This window comes from Pecten maximus, chromosome 19, assembly GCF_902652985.1.
Source record: "Pecten maximus chromosome 19, xPecMax1.1, whole genome shotgun sequence".
In the NCBI taxonomy this organism is placed as follows: Eukaryota; Metazoa; Mollusca; class Bivalvia; order Pectinida; family Pectinidae; genus Pecten; species Pecten maximus.
The window spans coordinates 8,011,546-8,034,029 of record NC_047033.1 but is presented as its reverse complement, the minus strand read 5'-3'; positions in this window follow the sequence as shown (position 1 = coordinate 8,034,029).

Sequence of the window (22,484 nt, the reverse complement as noted above, 5' to 3'; positions counted from 1 at the left end):
GACAAATCTATTTAATGTTACGTTCTCAAATTTAGAATCGGGGTGATCAAACCAGAAAATTAACAACCACTAAGCACGTTTCTACAACTTGTTGGTTGGTGGTTTTCTGTTGTCAACTTCCGGAATAATGTTGTTACCATTGGTTATCTGTTATCGACTTTTTGGGAAAAATTGCCCGATGTCTCTCTGTTGTTGACCTCCGGGGTAATATTGTTGCCCAAATGTCTCTCTGTTGTCGACTTCCGGGTCAATATTGTTGCCCGATGTATCTCTGTTAACTCCCGAGGTAATATTGCCCAATGTCTCTCTGTTGTCGACCTCCGGGGTAATATCGTTACCCGATGTCTCTCTGTTGTCGACCTCCGGGGTAATATTGTTGCCCAAATGTCTCTCTGTTGTAAATCTCCGGGCTAATATCGTTACCCGATGTCTCGCTGTTGTCGACCTCCGGGGTTAGATTGTTACCCCGATGTCTCTCTGTTGTCGACTTCCAGGGTAAGATTGTTGCCCCGATGTCTCTCTGTTGTCGACCTCCGGGGTAATATTGTTGCCCCGATGTCTCTCTGTTGTCGACCTCCGGGGTAATATTGTTGCCCCGATGTCTCTCTGTTATCGACTTCCGAGGTAATATTGTTGCCCCGATGTCTCTCTGTTATCGACTTCCGAGGTAATATTGTTGCCCGATGTCTCTCTGTTGTCGACCTCCGGGATAATAGCGTTACCCGATGTCTCTCTGTTGTCGACCTCCGGGATAATATTGTTGCCCCTATGTCTCTCTGTTGTAAATCTCCGGGCTAATATCGTTACCCGATGTCTCTCTGTTGTCGACCTCCGGGGTAAGATTGTTACCCCGATGTCTCTCTGTTGTTGACTTCCGGGGTAAGATTGTTGCCCCGATGTCTCTCTGTTGTCGACCTCCGGGGTAATATTGTTGCCCCGATGTCTCTCTGTTGTCGACTTCCGGGGTAAGATTGTTACCCCGATGTCTCTCTGTTGTCGACCTCCGGGGTAAGATTGTTGCCCCGATGTCTCTCTGTTGTAAATCTCCGGGATAATATCGTTACCCGATGTCTCTCTGTTGTCGACTTCCGGGGTAAGATTGTTGCCCGATGTCTCTCTGTTGTCGACCTCCGGGATAATATCGTTACCCGATGTCTCTTTGTTGTCGACCTCCGGGTTAAGATTGTTGCCCCGATGTCTCTCTGTTTTCGACTTCCGGGGTAATATTGTTGCCCGATGTCTCTCTGTTGTCGACCTCCGGGATAATATCGTTACCCGATGTCTCTTTGTTGTCGACCTCCGGGTTAAGATTGTTGCCCGATGTCTCTCTGTTGTCGACTTCCGTGGTAAGATTGTTGCCCGATGTCTCTCTGTTGTCGACTTCCGGGGTAAGATTGTTGCCCCGATGTCTCTCTGTTGTCGACCTCCGGGGTAAGATTGTTGCCCAGTATCTCTCTGTTGTCGACTTCCGGGGTAATATTTCCCGATGTCTCTCTGTTGTCGACTTCCGGGATAATGGCGTTGGTCTATGGCTACAGTTGTTTTTGGTCGCTTGTAATGTATAGTCGGGTCATTTGGTACATGTATGTTGCTAGTTTCTATCAATCGGCTTCATTATTTCTGAAGATTTAAGGTAATCTTCTTTGTGTTAAGGTATCGCTCTGGTCCCCATAATGTTGTTTATCTTTTTCTTTTGACGTCAAAGCTTATCGACATATTTCAATAACATTGAACAAATATGAAACTACATGTGATACAAGCCGAAACTCAACCAACAAACAGACAAAGCAAAAAAAGAATTTAAAAAAATGAATAAATCGTTATGAAATAAATAGATAAATGATTGTAAATAAATAAATAAAAGAACCACTTTTCATTGAAAACGAAGGTTTATGGGATCAAGCGAGTATCATATTTTACATGTAGCTATTCACGTAATTCGACCTTGTGCTCAAATTGGCTATTTATTACACCGATTTGCATATCCCTTTTTTGTGTGTAAGCAATTTGCATATTGCAGTGAAAGTGAATGCCTCAGAATTAAATTATTATGTCGCCTAAAACAACCCTCACTTAGTCTTTCTAAGGGATTGTACAAACAACACACGAGCTATCAAACATGATATAGCGTCCGATTAAACTTAACTACAATAAAAAATACCTATAGCAACAATGGAATTCGAGCGTAAAACACTACCACACCACCGCTTATGCTGTAAACGTACTAATTTTGGAGAGCTCGAATTTCGCGGCTTGCCAAATTATAGCATAACACCATTTGCGCAATTTTCGCGCATTACCAAATTATAACGTTATACTAATTTCGCGCATGACCAATTTATAACAATATCCCGATTTCGTTCAATTTTCACACATTACCAAATTATAACATCATACCATTTTCGCGCAATTTTCGCTCATTACTAAATTATAACAGATTAGCACAAGGAAAAATTAGCACACTCATATGCTAATTTCTATAGAAAGGATAGTAATCTAAAGCAATGTTTTCATAGCAAAAAGCGATTTAGTAAGTAACGGCCCTTTATACCTGTACATGTAAATAAACCATGCGTTTAAAGTATACAGCGCGTAACGTCAGTCCAAGATTGAAGATTTCAAGCTATAAAAGGAAATTGATATTTTGAAATCGATTTTCATAGGACTCGCTGGAATAATAAAAAGAAACCATCAACGTATGATTTCCGTAGGTAATGGCCAGTGACAGTACATTTATGAATGTATTTCTTATTTTGATTTTATAAATGCAAAATAACTTTTTAGATGATGAGATGATCTATTTTTTTCCATTTTGCGGTTCATTTGTGCAATATCATTATCAAGCAACCGGAGAATGTATGTATGTAGATAATATAATATAATATAATATAATATAATATAAAGAATGTTACTATTTGGAGATATTAACCTTTCCTCCGAAGAAAATAGTGAATTGTTCAGCTGTGTTCAAAAGTTTACCATAGCTACTAAACGTTTCTGATTCTTATATACATCATGTAATACTTACATCACTTTGGAATTAAATCACGTACCTGAGGTCAAAATCATTTTATTATCTTGATTATTTTTTCTTCGTCAATTTGAAAATATGCATAATCATGAAAGCTTTGATTAGGTTTAAAACCATCAATAAATAATTCATCAGGCAAGTTCACCACCCACCCACTTGTCCCCGTTCCCTGCACACCTTCCTCTTCCTATAGACTTACGGATTCTATAATTTAATCAAATCTTCTTTAACATTGTGTTTTATTGCTGATCTTGTCCATCTCGATATTGTAAATTTGAATTGAAGGGAAGTGGTTCAACATAAATTGTTGTATTTTGTCTTGCCTATATGAAACGAAATAAGTTATAATGTAAATGTGTGGGCGGCGACGACGACGTCGATGGCGAGGAGGAGGAGGAGGAGGAGGAGGAGGAGGGGGAGGAGGAGGAGGAGGAGGAGGAGGAGAAGGGGGGAGGAGGAGGGGGGAGAGGAGGAGGAGGAGGAGGAGGAGGAGGAGGAGGAGGAGGAGGAGGAGGAGGAGAAATGAAAACAAAAACACTTTTGAGATGACGATGACGATGACGATGATGATGATGGTGGTGGTGGTGGTAGTGGTGATGGTGACGATGATGATGATGGTGGTGGTGGTGGTAGTGGTGATGGTGATGATGATGATGATGATGATGGATGTGCAAAATAGACAGTTTATACAGTACGTAGACATCACCCTGGTCAAGTGGTTCAAAAGGTGATTTGTTTAATCACAGTTTTACAATGATTTTAAAATCCTGGTTAAATATTTGCTGGTAAAACTAACGTGACAAAATTGTATGAAACTTTAACGCTCCTTATCCTCTTCCTATCTACATTACATGTTTTCATGTATATACATTGCACACACACACAAGTTTTGAAATAAAGGAGAAATTGAGAATTTACTTATCAAGTAATTAAGCTAATCACCTTTTGGATAACTCGGTCCGGGTCAGTCTTGAAAAATGGGGGGAAAAAAACCTTTGAAAAATATTCGAACGAATTAAAACATAAGTCAAGTAAATACCGGAGTTAAGTGTAAAGCAATCAAACATCTTACTATCTAGAAATGTAAAATTAACTTATGGATGGTACAAAATAATATATAAATTCTGAGGGAGTGCACTTCTTCCTAACTTACATTTACCTCAAACCAGTATGGTCGTTTTTCCGCTGACCACGTACAGCGATAGTCTGGGCTAAAAATACATGTTAAATGTCACGTGATTCCAGTGATTCCCACAGTACCAAAATAGATCGCCATGGTCCATTTGCGCGCAGTGCGTTGTTAGTACCGTAACGTTGACATATTAAATTGGAATTTTACACTTCCCATCCATGTAGGTCTGTTGTCGACGAGGTAGTTTGTTTACATTTTACATTTAACGATACGGAGGAAATCAATTATTTTCATCATTATGCTGAAAATTTACGTTAAATATATGCTTTTAACGTTGAATATACATGTATCTTTCAAGAGCATGCAGAACAAAAAAATGGAATTAAGAAACATAACAAAATATAAAATAAAGGGCGAGCTATGCGACCTTATTGAAATGTGAAGTTTATGTTATCAGTTATAGTCAGTCTAGTTAATGCTAAATTAAAATATTTCATCAACTACTTTTTTCAATTTTTCGATACCAGCACGTCCCAGGTACAATAATAGAATAAGACATTGTAAAAGTTGGTTTTCGAATGCGTTCTATGTCAAAAATGATCTAAATGCCGGAAAACCCCTCTCGAAAATTCAAAGCCCGATGGTGCAACTTGACAGTCATTTAATGAAATATCAGCTGCAATCAACAAACACAGATTTCGCAAAGAAGAACATTTGGTTTGTGTTCATTTTTTAGATTTGGAAAATGTCACCGCTAGGTCGAAACAGGCCATTATACCTCTTACTACTAATTCCTCCTTTCATTTCCACAAGTTTAGCCCAATACAGTATTTGTTCGTATGACGATTGCGAGAAATAGCGAAATAGCCGTATAATGAAGTTAATTTATTCCTTATTCGGCACATAATTCATCTTAATATATTTATATACGAAAATACTATTGTCAGGTCGGATACTAATAAATATATATGGACCGTGACTTGGGAATTCGTGCCAATTACAAGTCCCTGTAGTAGGAATGTGTGCTTATCTTGTAAAATATATTGAATTAGCTGGGAGGTAAAGTCCTCTGCCGTCGTCGTCTTGAAGGTACATTTGTATGTAAATGTCATCAACCTATAATTATCCAATTAGCGGCTTCACTTTAATTCATAATATCAAAATAATCTGTACTCTTATAAAGTTGTCTGAAGTGAAATTGATAAACTTAGTGACTGAACACTTCCTTTCTCAATCTCCAGATATCACGACTAAAATCGGGTCTCATCCTGACCGTGACGTATATTCCCAATGCGTGGTGATTAGACATCTTGACAGAAGTTTGCCTCCCTTGAATACAAATATTGAAAGCGATTTACTGTTTACAACAAACTAGGTCATTCCGGACATACATTGATTATGTTTCAGCGTGTGGTGGTTCCCGAGTAGAAGTATTATGACTTATTTTACCATATAGCGTCTTAAAAGAGACATTTTAGAAGCTTAATCACATAAATTCACTGGTCAATGCATCCAGCGTGCTTCAAATATCTTGAATGTCTCCCAAGGTTTTCCCCAACAGACGGCAGACGATTTCTGTCTGGGAATTAGATCAGTTATCACAACATTACAAGGCATACAAAAATACAATCATAAGTCCCCCGACATAGAAACGATCATGTGTACATCACGATTGGCAATGTATTTTCCATTGGTAATCATTGAACTAGAAAATACCGTACACATATTGAGAACAGACGCATACCCCTTCACGTTAAGTGGAATGGCTCTATTTCTAGATATCATATATATATACATAGATGACGCGCAAGTTATAAATAGATCCATAGTAAAAGAGCTGCCCTAGATGAGCGTCAGTCTCTGACGTCACTGAAGAATAACAGCTAGCCGGCCTGCATGCGTAGGGACTATATTTATCCAGCAATCAATACACCAAAGAATACATAGCGCGAAAACGGCGCATGTCTCTGCGGGCCAAGCTCACGTGTGACGTCAGGCTAAATCGATATCCGTGATTGATATTGATTGCGGATTGTAGTAAAGGAACATCAACGCGAGCTCTGACGTCATAAGGCAAAATATGGCGCTAACCCATTCTTAATGTATTCCTTTTACGCATGAAATGTAACCGGTGTTATATTTACACTGGTTGTTATATAGGGAAAGCGAGAGATTAATTTCACCACAGAATACAGATTTTCTTCTTGAAATAAATTATCTGTTGTTTTTTTTATCATAGCAGTGCCGATATAACGACTGTGCACACATACAAGAAGAGTTTATGTAAATTAAACGCTGTCTATATGTTACTCGTGGGACTCACGCGACCACGTGCCTGTACGCATCGTTCGCTTCTGGTCACTTCGATTCTTGACCTTCGTTGAGCTAAAAGTGCGGTCATGTGTTAGGCGTTGTCCTGGGATTAATGATTAGGAGTCGTATTGGATTACAGGAGTTTAATCACGGCACATCGTTGTTCAAACATCATTGTGGTTTTTAATTTTTTCAATGGAATTTACCTGAATACTTATGCAATGCTTTCAATTGTAAATTAGAATCGAAGGTACGTATACTGTATATCTCTGTTATGGACACGATACATTCACTGTTAAATTTCATTTTGTCTCTGATTATGGACACTGCCTTCATAACTGGTAGAAATTGAGTCACATGCATCGCACGTGCTGTTAGGGCTGCCCGAGGAGCTTAATTTTGAACAAACGTGACTGCATAATTTTGTATATATCTTCTACTGTTATACATATTTGTGATGCTTGGTATTGAATCATTATGTTATCTTCGACAAACGTATTAATAAAAGGAAACCATTGCCTGTTGTTCGACCTATTGATCTAGTTAGCCTCTTTTTAGATTATTTTTGCTATATATATATATCTATGTTACCTACATAACTACGTGATGTGTAGGTGTATGACCTACCTGTATAATCCTAACTTCAGGTGCGAAACGTGTATATATAAATTTAAATTTAGTACGGACGTGTGTACCTGACAGGGTATGTCCGAACGGAGTACATGTGTGGGCGTTATTGATACATGTACTTACACTAGTTTGATGTCACAGACAGGTACGTTGGCATAACAAATAATACGTACTAGGGCTACCTATGAATTATCAGTTCACGATAATCACATTAATTCACCTCTGATGAAGCTTACTTTTCTCCTGCGTCATTAAGCTTATCTAAATATAAACATCGCTACAAACAGATATAGCTATTCATGTGTCCCTACCCAGCGGAAGTGTTTGTTATTGTCGTCTCACGAAATCCCCCGTCTATCTTATTCTGCTTTTAAGATAATTCTGGGTGGATAAGGCATCCTAGATATTAGCACCTTTTGATACTATTGATAATTAGAAATTAGGAGAGATGTACAGCTATTTCGTAGTTCTAAAATGTTGTTAACCAGGAGAGAACTGAATAAATTTAGAATAGTACGAAAGAAATGTACAACATCTAAAGAGGGAGGGGCAGTAGTCCGGTAATTGAATTATTTTTTATATATATAATTTTCAATATTGAATATTAAAAGAACGACAAGAAAATGTGTATATTACCTATATTCTTAACCGTGTCACTATTCGTGACATATAGGTTTCGGCAAACTTTGGGGACTACATTGTATATAGTCTTTCAGCAGTGTCCACCACCTGCGATCTCAGATGACATTACAGAAGACACACAAGGTATTAGTACCTTCTAATACAAATTGATAATATGTTAATATAGTAATATGTAGGTCCATTACAGCCAAAAATAAAATATCATACAACCTTTCGTCCTTCTTGGACTCGTCAGTGATAGGGACATCATGCAGCTTTTCGTCCTTCTTTGTCTCGTCAGTGATGTTAGGGACATCATACAGCTGTTTCGTCTTTCCATGACTCGTCAATGATGTTAGGGACATCATGCAGGTTTTCGTCCTTCTAGGACGACTCGTCAGTGATGTTAGGGACATCATACAGCTGTTTCGTTCTTCTAGGACTCGTCAGCGATGTTAGGGACATCATACAGCTGTTTCGTCTTTCCATGACTCGCCAGTGATGTTAGGGACATCATACAGCTGTTTCGTCCTTTTAGGCCTCGTCAGGGATGTTTAAGACATTATGAAACTTTTCGTCCTTCTAGGACTCGTCAATGATGTAAGGAAAATCATACGAGTGCGTAAAGCTGTTTCGTCCTTCTAGGACTCGTCAGTGAAAGGGACATCATGCAGCTTTTCGTCCTTCTAGGACTCGCCAGTGATGTTAGGGACAGCATACATTTGATTTGTTTTTCTAGAACTCGTCAGTGATGCTAAAGGCCTTAGATAAACATGACTTTCTCTGCAACTCATTGCTTAACATGGTTTGTACTGATGGTAATAAAAACGACATACAATATGTAGCTAGGATTACTAAATCAAATATGTAAGTAAAATGTAAGGGGATGGTAAGAATAAAAAAGGAAACAGGAACAAAAAAATACCAACATAATAACAAAACGTTAATTCAAACTCAAAATCGACTAACGAGAACAAAATGTAAACACAAATAGAGATTTGCATGGAGAATAAGACCAGATGTTAAAGAAGAATAGGCGTCTTTTGTTTCCTCGACGACACCCGCAATATAAATGTAGGTCGATCCCGGGTAAATTCGCACTCTCAAACGAGAGATAGGATGAATCAATGTGTGGACCATTCCTCCCTTTACAGTAATACATCAAGCATTATTGAAAGACGATGGATAATTATATCTAAATGTGCCAATAAAGCCATGCCCTGGATATAGATTACCATTATATTGGTGTCGGTGGGATAAGTCAGACAAATGTACATCATCATTGCCAGTGTTGGAGAAGGGAGAAGTTTTGTCTTACCAGCTATTTTGATGTCATAGTGGTTGACATCGTGAATACCGATGAAAGAAGTTTATTTCCAATCTGTTTGTGGAAAATTAATGAGTATTGGTAAGGTATGGAGGGGTATAATATCTAGGTAAGGTATGGAGGGGTATAATATCTAGGTAAGGTATGGAGGGGTATAATCTCTAGGTAAGGTATGGAGGGGGTATAATATCTAGGTAAGGTATGGAGGGGTATAATATTTAGGTAAGGTATGGATGGGGTATAATCTCTAGGTAAGGTATGGAGGGGTATAATCTCTAAGTAAGGTATGGAGGTGGTATAATATCTAGGTAAGGTATGGAGGGGGTATAATATCTAGGTAAGGTATGGAGGGGTATAATATCTATGTAAGGTATGGAGGGGGTATAATATCTAGGTAAGGTATGGAGGGGTATAATATCTAGGTAAGGTATGGAGGGGTATAATATCTAGGTAAGGTATGGAGGGGGTATAATATCTAGGTAAGGTATAGAGGCGTATAATCTCTAGGTAAGGTATGGAGGGGTATGATATCTAGGTAAGGTATGGAGGGGTATAATATCTAGGTAAGGAATGGAGGGGGTATAATATCTAGGTAAGGTATGGAGGGGTATAATCTCTAGGTAAGGTATGGAGGGGGTATAATCTCTAGGTAATGTATGGAGGGGGTATAATCTCTAGGTAAGGTATGGAGGGGGTATAATATCTAGGTAAGGTATGGAGGAGGTATAATATATAGGTAAGGTATAGAGGGGTATAATATCTAGGTAAGGTATGGAGGGGGTATAATATCTAGGTAAGGTATGGAGGGGGTATAATCTCTAGGTAAGGTATGGAGGGGGTATAATATCTAGGTAAAGTATGGAGGGGGTATAATATCTAGGTAAGGTATGGAGGGGGTATAATATCTAGGTAAGGTATGGAGGGGTATAATCTCTAGGTAAGGTATGGAGGGGTATAATCTCTAGGTAAGATATGGAGGGGTATGATATCTAGGTAAGGTATAGAGGGGTATAATATCTAGGTAAGGTATGGGGGGGTATAATATCTAGGTAAGGTATGGAGGGGTATAATCTCTAGGTAAGGTATGGAGGGGTATAATATCTAGGTAAGGTATGGAGGGGGTATAATCTCTAGGTAAGGTATGGAGGGGGTATAATATCTAGGTAAGGTATGGAGGGGGTATAATATCTAGGTAAGGTATGAAGGGGGTATAATATCTAGGTAAGGTATGGAGGGGGTATAATCTCTAGGTAAGGTTTGGAGGGGGGTAAAATATCTAAGTAAGGTATGGAGGGGGTAATATATCTAGGTAAGGTATGGAGGGGTATAATATCTAGGTAAGGTATGGAGGGGGTATACTCTCTAGGTAAGGTATGGAGGGGGTATAATCACTAGGTAAGGTATGGAGGGGTATAATATCTAGGTAAGGTATAGAGGGGGTATAATATCTAGGTAAGGTATAGAGGGGTATAATATCTAGGTAAGGTATAGAGGGGTATAATATCTAGGTAAGGTATAGAGGGGTATAATATCTAGGTAAGGTATGAAGGGGGTATAATCTCAAGGTAAGGTATGAAGGGGTATAATATCTAGGTTAGGTATGGAGGGGGTATAATATCTAGGTAAGGTATGGAGGGGGTATAATCTCTAGGTAAGGTATGGAGGGGTATAATCTCTAAGTAAGGTATTGAGGGGGTATAATCTCTAAGTAAGGTATGGAGGGGTAAAATAACTAGGTAATGTATGGAGGGGTATAATCTCTAAGTAAGGTATGGAGGGGATATAATATCTAGGTAAGGTATGGAGGGGGTATAATATCTAGGTAAGGTATGGAGGGGGTATAATCTCTAAGTAAGGTATGGAGGGGGTATAATATCTAGGTAAGGTATAGAGGGGTATAATATATAGGTAAGTAATAGAGGGGTATAATATCTAGGTAAGGTATGGATGGGGTATAATCTCTAGGTAAGGTATGGAGGGGTATAATCCCTAAGTAAGGTATGGAGGTGGTATAATATATAGGTAAGGTATGGAGGGGGTATAATATCTAGGTAAGGTATGGAGGGGTATAATATCTATGTAAGGTATGGAGGGGGTATAATATCTAGGTAAGGTATGGAGGGGTATAATATCTAGGTAAGGTATGGAGGGGTATAATATCTAGGTAAGGTATGGAGGGGTATAATATCTAGGTAAGGTATGGAGGGGGTATAATATCTAGGTAAGGTATGGAGGGGGTATAATATCTAGGTAAGGTATGGAGGGGTATAATATCTAGGTAAGGTATAGAGGGGTATAATCTCTAGGTAAGGTATGGAGGGGTATGATATCTAGGTAAGGTATGGAGGGGTATAATATCTAGGTAAGGTATGGAGGGGGTATAATATCTAGGTAAGGTATGGAGGGGTATAATCTCTAGGTAAGGTATGGAGGGGGTATAATCTCTAGGTAATGTATGGAGGGGGTATAATCTCTAGGTAAGGTATGGAGGGGGTACAATATCTAGGTAAGGTATGGAGGAGGTATAATATATAGGTAAGGTATAGAGGGGTATAATATCTAGGTAAGGTATGGAGGGGGTATAATATCTAGGTAAGGTATGGAGGGGGTATAATCTCTAGGTAAGGTATGGAGGGGGTATAATATCTAGGTAAAGTATGGAGAGGGTATAATATCTAGGTAAGGTATGGAGGGGGTATAATATCTAGGTAAGGTATGGAGGGGGTATAATATCTAGGTAAGGTATGGAGGGGGTATAATCTCTAAGTAAGGTATGGAGGGGGTATAATATCTAGGTAAGGTATAGAGGGGTATAATATATAGGTAAGTAATAGAGGGGTATAATATCTAGGTAAGGTATGGATGGGGTATAATCTCTAGGTAAGGTATGGAGGGATATAATCCCAAAGTAAGGTATGGAGGTGGTATAATATCTAGGTAAGGTATGGAGGGGGTATAATATCTAGGTAAGGTATGGAGTGGTATAATATCTATGTAAGGTATGGAGGGGGTATAATATCTAGGTAAGGTATGGAGGGGTATAATATCTAGGTAAGGTATGGAGGGGTATAATATCTAGGTAAGGTATGGAGGGGGTATAATATCTAGGTAAGGTATGGAGGGGGTATAATATCTAGGTAAGGTAGGAGGGGGTATAATATCTAGGTAAGGTATGGAGGGGTATAATATCTAGGTAAGGTATAGAGGGGTATAATCTCTAGGTAAGGTATGGAGGGGTATAATATCTAGGTAAGGTATGGAGGGGTATAATATCTAGGTAAGGTATGGAGGGGGTATAATATCTAGGTAAGGTATGGAGGGGTATAATCTCTAGGTAAGGTATGAAGGGGGTATAATCTCTAGGTAATGTATGGAGGGGGTATAATCTCTAGGTAAGGTATGGAGGGGGTACAATATCTAGGTAAGGTATGGAGGAGGTATAATATATAGGTAAGGTATAGAGGGGTATAATATCTAGGTAAGGTATGGAGGGGGTATAATATCTAGGTAAGGTATGGAGGGGGTATAATCTCTAGGTAAGGTATGGAGGGGGTATAATATCTAGGTAAAGTATGGAGAGGGTATAATATCTAGGTAAGGTATGGAGGGGGTATAATATCTAGGTAAGGTATGGAGGGGTATAATCTCTAGGTAAGGTATGGAGGGGTATAATCTCTAGGTAAGGTATGGAGGGGTATAATATCTAGGTAAGGTATGGGGGGGTATAATATCTAGGTAAGGTATGGAGGGGTATAATCTCTAGGTAAGGTATGGAGGGGTATAATATCTAGGTAAGGTATGGAGGGGGTATAATCTCTAGGTAAGGTATGGAGGGGGTATAATATCTAGGTAAGGTATGGAGGGGGTATAATATCTAGGTACGGTATGGAGGGGGTATAATCTTTAGGTAAGGTATGGAGGGGTATAATCTCTAGGTAAGGTATGGAGGGGTATAATCTCTAGGTAAGGTATGGAGGGGTATAATATCCAGGTAAGGTATGGAGGGGTATAATCTCTAGGTAAGGTATGGAGGGGTATAATATCTAGGTAAGGTATGGAGGGGGTATAATCTCTAGGTAAGGTATGGAGGGGGTATAATATCTAGGTAAGGTATGGAGGGGTATAATATCTAGGTAAGGTATGGAGGGGGTATAATCTCTAGGTAAGGTATGGAGGGGTATAATATCTATGTTAGGTATGGAGGAGTATCATCTCTAGGTAAGGTATGGAGGGGTATCATCTCTAGGTAAGGTATGGAGGGGTATAATATCTAGGTAAGGTATGGAGGGGGTATAACTAATGCTATGTTTAGGTATGGTGGAAGGGGTATAATAGTCTAGGTAGGTATGGAGGGTATAATATCTAAGGTAAGGTATGAAAGGGCTGTATAATATCTCAGGTAAGGTAATGGACGGGGGTATAATCTCTAGGTAAGGTTTGGAGCGGGGGTAAAATATCTAAGTAAGGTATGGATGGGGTATAATATCTAGGTTAAGGTATGGAGGGGTTAATAATATCTAGGTAAGGTATGGAGGGGGTAATACTCTCTAGGTAAGGTATGGAGGGGGTATAATCATAGGGAAGGTATGGAGGGGTATAATATCTAGGTAAGGTATAGAGGGGTATAATATCTAGGTAAGGTATAGAGGGGTATAATATATAGGTAAGGTATAGAGGGGTATAATATCTAGGTAAGGTATAGAGGGGTATAATATCTAGGTAAGGTATGAAGGGGGTATAATCTCAAGGTAAGGTATGAAGGGGTATAATATCTAGGTTAGGTATGGAGGGGGTATAATATCTAGGTAAGGTATGGAGGGGGTATAATCTCTAGGTAAGGTATGGAGGGGTATAATCTCTAAGTAAGGTATTGAGGGGGTATAATTTCTAAGAAAGGTATGGAGGGGTAAAATAACTAGGTAAGGTATGGAGGGGTATAATCTCTTAGTAAGGTATGGAGGGGATATAATATCTAGGTAAGGTATGGAGGGGGTATAATATCTAGGTAAGGTATGGAGGGGGTATAATCTCTAAGTAAGGTATGGAGGGGGTATAATATCTAGGTAAGGTATAGAGGGGTATAATATCTAGGTAAGTAATAGAGGGGTATAATATCTAGGTAAGGTATGGATGGGGTATAATCTCTAGGTAAGGTATGGAGGGGTATAATCTCTAAGTAAGGTATTGAGGTGGTATAATATCTAGGTAAGGTATGGAGGGGGTATAATATCTAGGTAAGGTATGGAGGGGTATAATATCTATGTAAGGTATGGAGGGGGTATAATATCTAGGTAAGGTATGGAGGGGTATAATATCTAGGTAAGGTATGGAGGGGGTATAATCTCTAGGTAAGGTATAGAGGCGTATACTATCTAGGTAAGGTATGGAGGGGTATGATATCTAGGTAAGGTATGGAGGGGTATAATATCTAGGTAAGGTATGGAGGGGGTATAATATCTAGGTAAGGTATGGAGGGGTATAATCTCTAGGTAAGGTATGGAGGGGGTATAATATCTAGGTAAGGTATGGAGGAGGTATAATATATAGGTAAGGTATAGAGGGGTATAATATCTAGGTAAGGTATGGAGGGGGGTATAATATCTAGGTAAGGTATGGAGGGGGTATAATCTCTAGGTAAGGTATGGAGGGGGTATAATATCTAGGTAAGGTATGGAGGGGGTATAATATCTAGGTAAGGTATGGAGGGGTATAATCTCTAGGTAAGGTATGGAGGGGTATAATCTCTAGGTAAGGTATGGAGGGGTATAATATCTAGGTAAGGTATGGGGGGGTATAATATCTAGGTAAGGTATGGAGGGGTATAATCTCTAGGTAAGGTATGGAGGGGTATAATATCTAGGTAAGGTATGGAGGGGGTATAATCTCTAGGTAAGGTATGGAGGGGGTATAATATCTAGGTAAGGTATGGAGGGGGTATAATATCTAGGTAAGGTATGGAGGGGGTATAATATCTAGGTAAGGTATGGAGGGGGTATAATCTCTAGGTAAGGTATGGAGGGGTATAATCTCTAGGTAAGGTATGGAGGGGTATAATATCTAGGTAAGGTATGGAGGGGTATAATCTCTAGGTAAGGTATGGAGGGGTATAATATCTAGGTAAGGTATGGAGGGGGTATAATCTCTAGGTAAGGTATGGAGGGGGGTATAATCTCTAGGTAATGTATGGAGGGGGTATAATCTCTAGGTAAGGTATGGAGGGGGTATAATATCTAGGTAAGGTATGGAGGAGGTATAATATATAGGTAAGGTATAGAGGGGTATAATATCTAGGTAAGGTATGGAGGGGGTATAATCTCTAGGTAAAGTATGGAGGGGTATAATATCTATGTTAGGTATGGAGGGGTATAATCTCTAGGTAAGGTATGGAGGGGTATCATCTCTAGGTAAGGTATGGAGGGGTATAATATCTAAGTAAAGTATGGAGGGGTATAATATCTATGTTAGGTATGGAGGGGTATAATATCTAGGTAAGGTATGGAGGGGTATAATATCTAGGTAAGGTATGGAGGGGGTATAATCTTTAGGTAAGGTTTGGAGGGGTATAATATCTAGGTAAGGTATGGAGGGGGTATAATATCTAGGTAAGGTATGGAGGGGTATAATCTCTAGGTAAGGTATGGAGGGGGTATAATATCTAGGTAGGTATGGAGGAGGTATAATATATAGGTAAGGTATAGAGGGGTATAATATCTAGGTAAGGTATGGAGGGGGTATAATATCTAGGTAAGGTATGGAGGGGGTATAATCTCTAGGTAAGGTATGGAGGGGTATAATATCTAGGTAAGGTATGGAGGGGGTATAATATCTAGGTAAGGTATGGAGGGGTATAATCTCTAGGTAAGGTATGGAGGGGTATAATCTCTAGGTAAGGTATGGAGGGGTATAATATCTAGGTAAGGTATGGGGGGGTATAATATCTAGGTAAGGTATGGAGGGGTATAATCTCTAGGTAAGGTATGGAGGGGTATAATATCTAGGTAAGGTATGGAGGGGGTATAATCTCTAGGTAAGGTATGGAGGGGGTATAATATCTAGGTAAGGTATGGAGGGGGTATAATATCTAGGTAAGGTATGGAGGGGGTATAATATCTAGGTAAGGTATGGAGGGGGTATAATCTCTAGGTAAGGTATGGAGGGGTATAATCTCTAGGTAAGGTATGGAGGGGTATAATATCTAGGTAAGGTATGGAGGGGTATAATCTCTAGGTAAGGTATGGAGGGGTATAATATCTAGGTAAGGTATGGAGGGGGTATAATCTCTAGGTAAGGTATGGAGGGGGTATAATCTCTAGGTAATGTATGGAGGGGGTATAATCTCTAGGTAAGGTATGGAGGGGGTATAATATCTAGGTAAGGTATGGAGGAGGTATAATATATAGGTAAGGTATAGAGGGGTATAATATCTAGGTAAGGTATGGAGGGGGTATAATCTCTAGGTAAAGTATGGAGGGGTATAATATCTATGTTAGGTATGGAGGGGTATAATCTCTAGGTAAGGTATGGAGGGGTATCATCTCTAGGTAAGGTATGGAGGGGTATAATATCTAAGTAAAGTATGGAGGGGTATAATATCTATGTTAGGTATGGAGGGGTATAATATCTAGGTAAGGTATGGAGGGGTATAATATCTAGGTAAGGTATGGAGGGGGTATAATCTTTAGGTAAGGTTTGGAGGGGGGTAAAATATCTAAGTAAGGTATGGAGGGGGTATAATATCTAGGTAAGGTATGGAGGGGTATAATATCTAGGTAAGGTATGGAGGGGGTATAATATCTAGGTAAGGTATGGAGGGGGTATAATATCTAGGTAAGGTATGGAGGGGTATAATATCTAGGTAAGGTATAGAGGGGTATAATATCTAGGTAAGGTATAGAGGGGTATAATATATAGGTAAGGTATAGAGGGGTATAATATCTAGGTAAGGTATGGAGGGGGTATAATATCTAGGTAAGGTATGGAGGGGGTATAATCTCTAGGTAAGGTATGGAGGGGGTATAATATCTAGGTAAGGTATGGAGGGGGTATAATCTCTAGGTAAGGTATGGAGGGGTATAATTTAGAGGTAAGGTATGGAGTGGGTATAATATCTAGGTAAGGTTTGAAGGGGTATAAACTCTAGTTAAGGGATGGAGGGTTATAAACTATAGGTAAAAAATGGAGGGTATAAACTCATAATATTGTTAAAAGTATTATAGCGGTCATTAATTAATCATTTTTAAGATTGATAACAATTCCATTTTTAAATCATCGGTATTATCCGGAATGTACATAACATATCTGACATTAATGATGTACTGTAACTTCCCTGGTTTCTTTAAATTCAATAAAGTTTGATATAACTGTACAAACCCCTAGTTATTGTACCGGGTGCACATCTGGAGTTTCGTACGCCTCCATAAGAATTCTCAACAAAATAACACTTCAGCTCCACGATATTCTCCAAATCAGCGTCATAATTATAATTTGTAAGCGGGATAGTGCTCTGGATTGATGGTCACGACTTTACGACACGTCCATTAGTAGCTGTATATGTATCTACCCGCAGAAAGGATAGTCCCTTGACATAGCCTTTGGTCGGAACATGGGCTAACTCCACATCAAATGTCGATATACCCAAATTATAGCATGCTTCCTCAGCTCTGCTGGTGTACAAATACTGTATAACGTTCATTTTCACTTTCTTTTACGAATTTTATTTACCTCAAAAGAGCGTATATTTTTTTCTTGTTTTAAAGCAATATAGGGAAAGTTGTAATGGACGTTTGGTGCTTTTGACATTTCAGATTGAACATCATCAGACTTTTTCAGAAAAAAAATCAAATGGTAAAGAGAAAAATAAAAATTGAGTGAAGATATATAAAAGTTCATGTACATTGTTATATGCAAACTGAAGCAGCTTTAGTATTCTGGACGTAAAAACATACATCTTAATTGCACCCCTTAGATTTCACGCGAAATGTTATGATATGAAAACAAACTTATATCACAATATATGTTTTCGACTAATGTCGCGAGGATCAGTGAAATAAAACATACAATCATTAGACAAGTAGATAGTGGCGTTTAAAAAGGTGTGGGCAGGTGGTACAATGGTAACACGCTAACCTTACACCCAGGGGATACCCGATCGGATGTAAAAAGGTAAGGGTCACCTGTATGAGCACATGGGTTTTCTCCGCGTACTCTGGTTTCCTCGCACAGGAAGGTACATAGCGCGCTTTCGCCCGGGCTAACACCTTGTTTCGCAATCGTTTTAAAATGTGAATTATATGGTGGCATGGATCTGCCATCACATAACGAGATAATTTTGTCAACATAGCGAGATAAATATACCATATAGCGAGATAATAAAACAACATAGCGAGATAAAACAACCGACATAGCGAGATAAAACAACCGACATAGCGAGATAATTTAATGCGTTTACAAAGTCGCTATCTCGACATCTCGCCGCAATTAGATGCTACTACTGACATGGATTTTTTTTTTCTTGTCAACGTCACGTGACCCCCATTCGGAAGTTCAGCGCGCCAGTGCACACGAGGCTTGGACAGGGGTTTGTATATACACTTGTAAGTTACACATTGATATAAATACAAAGTACCAACGGTAATCGTAACATTTACCATCGGTATCTAACATGCTTAGTTTACCTGTTTGTTGTAGGTTTAATCTGCTTTTGGAAAATCGTAAAAATAACATATCTATATTGATAACAGGAAACATACATAATAGGGCATTGTAACGTCGCAATAATCATGACGTTATAAACGAAATATTGACTCGGTGTTCCTGAAAATAGAAACATCAGGTTAATCTCTCAATATATTAACCTCGTAGTGACGATGAGATTGAGGAAAACCGTGTCATATCTAATATTAGGATGTATCTTTACATAATTCATCAAGTATTCACTCTCAATTTTTTTTAAGTGAGGCAATAAACAGGCATTCAAAGAATAACGGCGCTGTCGAAGGAAGCAATATGCATATAATTTCAAAGAACAGAATGTATGTTCAGATATGACATCAAACTTTGAGCCGTAATTGATCACAGATAATCATATATTTCAAGAAATAATCTTAAGAGAACAGATTAACTCGAAAATATCAAATATTGAACCTTTAAGCATAGAATAAAAAATATGTTCCTTTTAAATATCAAGAATATTATCAATGTTCTTTGGGGTATCGAGATCGGGGTGTGGAAAAGCGCTAAGCATATGATTGAGGAATGGAAGTTAATGCAATGACGGCATGTGTGCCTTTAATGACACTAAATCCATCTTAACGCGCCAGGTAACACTGAAGAGATCCATAATATATAGGGCTTTAGGGATCCTCAAACTATTCTTTGGGAGCAAAAAGCACCATGTGTCATATATGTTTCCCTGATAATTTCAGACAAAAAGACAAATAAATAATAATAATAAATAAAACATATTGATTCCTTGAGGATACTTTTTGTTGTTGTTTGTTTATTCTTATTGATTAGAGAAGGTTTGAGAGACAAACCGGAACATTTAGATCGAATTAGAAGTAATTTTTCCTTTTCTCAATTTTCCATTAAGCTTCCGAATATGAATAAAAATTAAGAAATAATAACATACAATATCTATATAGCGCACTATGTAATTTTGAGAAAAAAAGAAGAATACTCACATTAGATAATAAGATTTTATTTCAAGTCGTACACAGTGTACAGAACGTATATAACCTTTATCGACTCGAGCAGTTAAATGATCAGGACGTCTGCAAGAGATTATTAAAAAGCATGCGTAAACAGGTGAGTTCTTACCGTTGTTTTTGAGTGGTATTTGTTTTTCCTCTCACTATGATTAATATATCTGCGGTTATTAATTTATTTGTTTATTTTGATTGGTTTTACAGGAGAGAAAAACAGAACAAAACAGACCTGTACAAGGCAATTGTACTAGGGACTTACACAGCTTATAATATATATATATATATATGATAAAGGACATAAAATCAATATTAAACAAGTGCAATCAATGATTGAGAAGCTCACAGGCAGCAACAACCACACTATGTACTATTTTTTTTTTATGTATATATAAGCGTGTCATTTTGAAATTGTAGGGGCCGCGGTGGCCGCGTGGTTAAGGTGTACCGACACTTAAACACTAGCCCTGCGCCACTGGGTTGCGAGTTCGAAACCTACGTGGGGCAGTTGCCAGGTACTGGCCGTAGGCCGGTGGTTTTTCTCCGGGTACTCCGTCTTTCCTCCACCTCCAAAACCTCCGAAACCTGGCACGTCCTTAAATGACCCTGGCTGTTAATAGGGCGTTAAACAAAAACAAACCAAACCAATTTGAAATTGTACGCCACATAATATCACTCCTAGACCTCTAATAAGTGTATAAACCAAATTAGAAGGATGTGGACTTACAGGCTTTCCAAAAACTAACCCCAAAAACTGGATTTTGGTACCAAAAAAACTAAGTCCACAAAATGGTAAAATGCGAACAAATCACACTTCTTTTCTGCATGATTTTCCCATAGCATCACTCCTAGACATCTAGTGAGTATATAAACCAAATAAGAAAGTTGTGAGTTGTATAGTTTTGGACTTACCCCAAAAAAGTTTTGGTGCATAAAAAACATTAATACCACAAAATGTTAAAATGCGAAACTATCACAATTTTTACAGCATGATTTTGCCATAGCATCACTCCTAGACCTCTAATAAATGTATGAACCAATTTAGAAGGTTGTGAGGTGTAAACTTTTGGACTTACAAAACTTCCAAAAACTTACCCCAAAAACTTTAAAGTGGTTTTTGGTGACAAAAAATTAATAGTCCACAGAATTGCAAAATGCGAAAAACTCTTTTTTTTTCTGCATGATTTTGCTATAACATCACTCCTAGAGGTCTAATGAATGTATTAACCAAATAGGAAGGGCATGAGGTGTATACTTTTTGACTTAACAGCTTTCCAAATACTTACACCAAAAACTTTAAAGTGGGATGGGATGCCGGCGCCGACGCCGGGGGTACAGCATTAGTTCATGGTTACTCGTTACAGGTGAGATACAATATTTTAAAATCACATACCCCCGAATTACCTACAATTTTAGCTACACATGTCTTGATGGCAATCACAGATGCTCATTCACGCTCTAAAATTAAACTAACATGAAAATTACCGTTTAAATATACGCTTTACCGGGAAAATCCTTGCGACATAAGTTCGCCGCATTTATTTTTATCGCGAGATTTGTCACGAAGCCGAGAACGCAGCGTTGAGTATGCATGAAATTGCCTAATAATGCTTTCATTTAAACATATTAGCACAATAGTCCCGTAATAACTGATTCATATAAGCAAAGATCAGATCAAAACTAAATACTGATTTAAGAATATAGCAATAACAATACAACAAAAAATCGATAAAAATCAGATCGGTGATGTTGACAATGTTCGAGGAATACGAAAAAAGCTAACCAGCAATCCAATAGACGACACGCAAAATCGGAATTCGGTTCTATTCCTTTTTCTTCTCTTAAGTTTCAACGAATCAATTCTACTCCTGGGGAAATCCTGAGGTTTTACCGATTCCAGTCCTTTTTAAGTTTCTTTTTTGCAGAATCTGTTTGCGTTTTGGTAGGCAAACGCTTTTAACGTTCCGCCATTGTTGCTGTTGACTTATAATCCGCCCGTTGCGTTGTGGGACTGATTTGCATAGAAACTTCCCATATACTTTCATGAATACACATTTTCTCCAGTTTGTCATTCGCAATAACTTGTTAGGTATATATTAAGTCTGAAATCTGTAAGGAAGTCAAAATGAATGTATATTTCTTTACATTTGCTCCGCATTTCCCCATAGACACAATGCTAAGAAGCAGTTGCCACCATACGCCTATAACACCCAGTGCCTCAGGCTATAACACCCAATGGGTCATGTGACTTTAAAAAAGGCGGGATTTTTTTGTGTTGGTTTAGTTTTTTTAAAGTTGACGAAAATGGTAAGACAATGTAAATATAAGTATTGAACAGAGGTTTTATTGGTGTTATAATCGATATGGCAGCAAGATGTATATGGTGGGCAAATGTAGCATGGAAACCCTAACGGGATCCCATGCCATTTGCCCACCATACATCTTGTTGCCATATCGACAATAACAACATTAAAACCACTGTTCATTGCTTAAATAGCTTATAAAAGGCGAATGACTGATATGACTGATATAAAAGCAATCATCAATATCTAAGGAAACAAACAAGTAATGGTAAGTTCTTTGGTATGTTTGTTTACCAGCTGCACACCGATTCTGTCACACTTAAGGTATCCTAATCAGACTTAACTTAGTAAAACAGTTTATCTATGTACAGTATACACAAATAATTGCCCGTTATAGAGAAAAATAATTTGTCTCATAAAATCC